Source organism: Galeopterus variegatus, unplaced genomic scaffold (genome assembly GCF_000696425.1).
Source record: "Galeopterus variegatus unplaced genomic scaffold, G_variegatus-3.0.2 Scaffold1451, whole genome shotgun sequence".
Taxonomy (NCBI): Eukaryota; Metazoa; Chordata; class Mammalia; order Dermoptera; family Cynocephalidae; genus Galeopterus; species Galeopterus variegatus.
Window position 1 is genome coordinate 228734 of NW_007727562.1, and position 6401 is coordinate 235134.

Below are 6401 nucleotides of genomic sequence, written 5' to 3' on the forward strand. Positions count from 1 at the left end.
CCTATTCTCCAGTTCTTACTGAGGACATCTATCATGTGATGCCACTTCGGACACAGAAAAGCCTCCAGAGAAGAATGCCTATTTTCTGTTCCTGAGATTGCCAAACCTATAATCCACAGAGAAACTTGCATCTTGTCCCACTGGAACAGGAAAGCACATTTGATGAAATACTTTATAAAACTGGAAAGCAATCTTCAACTAGCAAAGTACTGCTTTAGTACAAGAACCTCAAGATGATTAATCCCCAAACTTAGAACCAGACTGATTTCACCAACAATAATCACATTGAAAGTATTAAAGGAAAGTATCTTCTTTAATATTTAGCAACATTATTTTATACAGTCTATTCAACTGGGATAGAGAAAATGAGCTCATCCTCATTTGAATATAAGGTATGGTTTGTTGAGACTACAGACCTTACAATATAATTATCTCAAGGGTTGCAGCTAGATGAGAGGAAAATGAAGAAAATTTAAATAGCCTAACAGTATATACTCTCAAATTAGCCTCAGTGCTTTTAAAATAAAATCCAGTTGTAGATTTCCAACCAGAGACTAGGATACTTGTCTTTAGGAACGACTAGATGACATTCCCAATAATGCCAAACACTGACCTAGAAACAGGCTTAGCCCTTGGACGACCAGTCAGATCTGCAGGTCTTCTGCAGAGCACAGCCTTAACCTGCCTGCCAAGGGACCAACTAAAATGAGCAGAAGCTACTGTTGTGCTACAAAGTGTAGCAGCAATACAGAGAGGTCTAATGAAGAACAGAGAGTAGACTGACCAATTTAGCAGCTGAATTTTCATAATTAGGATGTCTCAAATATAAAAAGAATTGCTGAAAATTCAAGGCACTTTCAACCTGCTATTCATGAACCCCATTCATTTAGATTCCCCTTAGCTGGAATTGTTCGGTGTACTAGGAAACATTTCGTTAAATAAATGAAAGATGCATACTAAACCCTTCCAGAAAATGAAACATTTTAAGGACCCAGAAGGTTAATAAAATTTATATACAAATTACATTTTATTTTTTATCTATTGAATAAAGTATTCTTATTGTCAATAATGAATATCCAATTACCATAGATAATAATTTAAAAACTTAAAAATTCAGTAACAACAATTACTGTTAAAAAAGCGAGTGGTAAAACAGTATGTAGAGTATGCTATCATTTGTGATGTATATTAGTAAATTTACAGAAGAAAATCTGGATGAGCACAAACCAAACTTAATCTCTGGAAGGTAAAATTATGGGAGACTTTCAATTTCTATGTTATATATTTCTGTAACTTTTGTTTTTGACCACAACCAGATACTACTCTGTAAGCAGAAAAAAAAAAAGTCCCAACAATTGTACAGATATTTTTTAAAAGAGCAATTAAAGCTACATTATTTTTCTAAATTAACTCTTCTAACTAGTAATGTTTTACTAATTAACAACTGATTCTGTCACCAATCCGAATTCATAAAACACATTCATAAAACCAAAGAGGCAAAAGGCTATTCCAAAGGCTAATTAAAAACAAAACAAAACTATGTCTGTGTTTATTACTACTTCTATTTTGTTCTTTCTTACCAATGTTGGTACTTTAAATGGACTGGAAAGAACACTCCACTCAAGTTTCCCTCTTGTCTACAAGTTATCTACAAGGCAATCTTAGTGAGCCAAAGTCATCTTGGTTTCACACATATATGAACAGATCTCTCAGAAGTTATTTACTGCAGTGGAGTCAATGGGGGTGAGGGGGTGGGCGGGGAACAGCTAGCTCTTTGAACAAGAATGTTTATATATGCAAACTATTTATTTTAAAAAATCAATTTAAGAAAAAAGTTTACAAAGCCATTGCAAAAGACTTGAATATGTTCCTTACAAGAGGATATACAAATGGTCAATAAGCAAATGAAAAGGTGTGCAATGTCAACAATCATGGGGAAATGTAAATTCAAACCGCGATGAGATACCCATTAGAATGATTAAAACGAAGTGTTGGTTACGATGTGGAATAAATGTAATTCATATGCTGTTAGTGGAGTCGGAACTGATTCAAACACATTGGAAAACTAGTAGTATCTATTAAAGCAAACACATATGGATACCCTATGACCTAGCTACTCTACTCTATATACCCAATGGAGATGTGAACTAAGTTCACCAAAAACAAATGTTCTACAATGTTCAAGGTTCAAGGCAGCACTAAATGTAATAGTTCCCAAATGGAAAGCCAAGTGCTCATCAATAATAGTATGAATAAATGTTTGATTTCTTACTCTCTGTGCTGGTTACCCAGGCAAGTCCACTTCGTGAAAATTCACTGAGCTATACATTTATAATTTGTGTATTTTTCTGTATGTATGGATGAATGCCACAGTTCTCCCCAAATTCTCCAGGTATTTATTCTCATTTATTACTTTCTGGAATGGAAAAGAAGTTCATCAGTAACCTACAACTGTACTTTAGATATAGAATGCTTTAGTTTTACATCAATTCACGCTTTTAGAACCATGACTCCCATTATTTTCCTAGGAAATAGGTAAGACTTTTTTATGTACTTGGGGACATTCTATTTCTAAGAGTACTAATAGGGTGAGTGACACTTTTTGGTTACAGATGCTGTGTAATGTCTCCTGCTGTAAAACAAGATAAAATACATATTTTCAGCAAGTGATAATGCTATGCCAGACCCTTGCATGCAGTAGATAAGGATGGCAAGTCTGCTAATATATGAGACTGCAAAATTCTACATTTAACTTCAAAATACTGATCAATTCAAATTTATAATAAACACATATGGTCTTTGCACTGTGGGTAACAGGCAACCAAAACACATGTAAACAAATTATTTCATGAAGTAAATAGCCACACTAACTGTTCCTGGTCTCTTAAAGGTTTACTGATGTAGAAACTGGCAGCCTGAAACTGCCCCACATCTTTGTTTTTTTGTCTTGCAGTGTGGTTTTAAAGTTTGACACAGTTCCCAATATTTCATAATAATACGAGGCTTTCCAGTTAGTTTCCTATCAATTAGAAGGAAATCTGCATTACACTGGACCTGCATTTTGAAGTGTCACTGAGCAGATTACGCTAAGAGGGAAGTACACCCTGGGGCAGGCACTCTTTCTTTTACAGCAGTTTCTCTGCAGACGTCTAAGTTTTCTCTCCGTGCTCTACTGCAGCTTTGTCTCATATCAGATGTTCACTCCAGGATGTCAATCTTTAAAAGTAGCCAGCATGATAATACAATAGATATTTTACTTTGGGTACTAACAGTTTGCCGAATTTGGTTAAAACAATCTTTTCAGCACAAGGGGCTACATAAATCTTAGGCAAGTAAAATAGACAAGAGTTAAGCAATTTGGATACTGGTCTTAGTAACTAATTGTGTAACTGGGCAAGCTAATTTCCAGGGCTTCAGTTTTCTCATGTGTGAAGTAAGCGTATTTCATTGTATGATTTTAAAAGACACTTCCAGTTCTAAAATTCTATAATTGTAGTATACTGTTCTTCCTATCTTAATTATTTAAATAAGATAGAATTAAAAGTAAGCAAATATCAAAATTAAATGATCATGAAAATAATGAGAGAATTACACTTAAAAAAATAAATCAGGTCACACTCACACACATCCCTGCCACTGTAGCACAGGACCTTTACCCACAAACACCTTCCATGACCTAAAGGGTTCTTTTGGAGCTGAGGTTCAACACAGAGCAATGGTTAAGATTTTAGATGACAAAGTCCTACTCCTCCATCTACTGTGGGAGTCATTCAAATCATTGAAACTAGTTTTCTCTTCTTTTAAATAGAAACACCTACTTCACAAAGCTGAAAAAGTCAATGAGGTAATGTACATAAATTGCTAGTTTCTGAGTTTATTGCTGGCTATTATTGATTACCCTGGCAACTAAAAACTTTGGCGATCGGCAGCTTGGCTAGCGGCACTGGGGATAGTATATACAATCCATACCCATTAGCAGATTCCATTTTTGCGAATTCACTTACTGTTAAAATATATTTGTAACCCCTAAATCAATATTTGCTCATGGTGCTTTTGTAGTCATTCACAGACATACACACGGTGGCAAAAAATTTGAGTTATGTGACTCACACAGCACAGCTGAGGGTGAATACTGTGATGTTTTGCCTTCTTGTGTCAGTGTTCACACTGTAAACAAGTGTGAGGTCCTTTTTGTGTTTTATTTACTGCCATATTGTTTTTTGAAGGTTTGTGCTTTTTGTGGGTGATTCCACTGATTCAAATGGTCCCCAAGCATAATGCTGAAGGGTTGTCTAGTATTCCTAAGAGCAAGAAGGCTGTGATGTGTCTTATGGAGAATTCGTATGTTAGATTAGTTTCGTTCAGGCACGCATGAGTTACAGTGCTTTTGGCTGTGAGTTCAATGTTAATGAAAAAAAAGTATATATTAAAGAAACACAAACAAAACAAGATTATGTACTGATTGGTCGATGAAAATACAGTGACCAGAAGTTGGCAGGAACCTAATTCTGCATTTCCCCTAGGAGCAATGGCTCAGTATTTGCTAATTCAGTGTTCTTGGCAACTTTATAGAACATAACTACAACAAATAATGAGGATCAGTTGTTATTTCCAGTATCAATAGAGTGGTATTCAGTACATATTTCGCTATAGAAACAGAACTATGTTTATTGCCAGTGTTTAAAGGCATTTGTTCAGAGGTATCTATTAATCTATATAACTTCCACATTAATGTTTGTACCACTGTCTCAAATGTTTGCTTAAATTGCCATTTATATTAATTATGTATGTATTGTAGCTTTAGTTAATGAGCACTAATGCACACACTGGATGGAAAGGACAAGAGTGTGTCTGGCACAGAGAAGGAGATTCATAAAAATGTCTTGCATAAATGGGTAAGTGTAACTCTTAAAAAAAGCTTCTAAAGGGACTTTGGGTTAAAATGGCAGATTGACCACACATCTAATTTTGTTCCCTCCCAAAACCCAACTAAAAACACTAAAGGGATAAAAACAAAAAAACCGAAAACCAAACAACTAATAACCCCACAGAGATAGGGAAAACAGGAGAGGGGACAATAGCAACACAATTTTGGAATCCAGAAAAATCAATGGTAACTGACAAATGACCCAGGAAAGCCAAATCCCTTGCCAACAGTGAGAAAAGCTAAATATTTTTACACTACATGCTGAGATGTTAAGGTGAAGCGGGGTGGCCCAAACAAGGAAGAACAGGGTGAAAATATTTTTGAGAAGTTAGATTTCGAGATATCTTTCCTTACTCTATGCCTCTGAATAAATGTCTCTCTTTCTCTGGGCTGGGAAACACCAAGCCAGTCAACAGCACACTTGAAGATATGAGCACCATACAGCAAATAGGTCAATTAAGTGGCTACACGACAGTGAATGCCACTGAGTCTTCCCTCACTCACGGGGTTCTACCTGGCAATGTCAGCACACAGACCATATTCTTTAGGCAGGAGTTTGGAAGATTTTCCCCTGAGAATCTCATTACAAAGGCAATAGTTGAAGATAACTGATATGGGGGTTACCCAACAAAAGGCACACCCAATTACTCTGCTGTGATGCCTCAGACAAGCCTCACCCACACGCTTAGAGCTCCCGATCAGCTTTGTATTCTCTTAATCTTGATCATGAGCAAAAATAAAGGATTACCAGAAATCTGAAGAAAGCCTTTAATGTGGAAGATAGAGAGGTTAACAAGCACACAAAAAGCAATCTGGAACAAATAGAAACTGTGCAAGGAGAAGGAAAACTTGACAAAAAGAAAAAAAAGATAAAGGAAAAAAAAAGAAAAGAAAAAGTATCAGGCTTACTAGAGAGATAAATAAGTATATGGCAGCTGTAGAATTAACAGGATGCTCTAAAGAGACACTTAAAGAACATAGAAGGTATCTTAGAAAATAAAAATATGATAACAGAGACAATATATTCTATTAGAAGGTTGGAAAATAAAGTTAAAATCTTGCATACAGCAGAGCAAAAGACTGAGGTAGAAAATATGAGAACAAAGTTAAGAAAATCAGAGCCCCAGTTCAAGAGGTCTAAAACCAATTAACAGGAGTTGCAGAGAGAACAGAACATGACAAAGGAGAGGAAATTATCAACAAAATACCTCAAGAAAATTTCCAAGAACTGAAGACCATCAGTTGGCAGAATGAAAGGGTCCACCAAATGCCCAGTTTAATAGATGGAAGTCAACCCACACCCAAGGCACATCACTGGGAATCCACAGAGAACAGAGGACAAAAAGAAGATTCTATAAGCTGCCAGAGAGATACAAAACAAAACAAATAACATAAACCAACAGGAATCAGATGGTTCTGGCTATCACAAAAGCAACACTGGAAATAAGAAGCCAACAGAACAATGCCTGCAAAA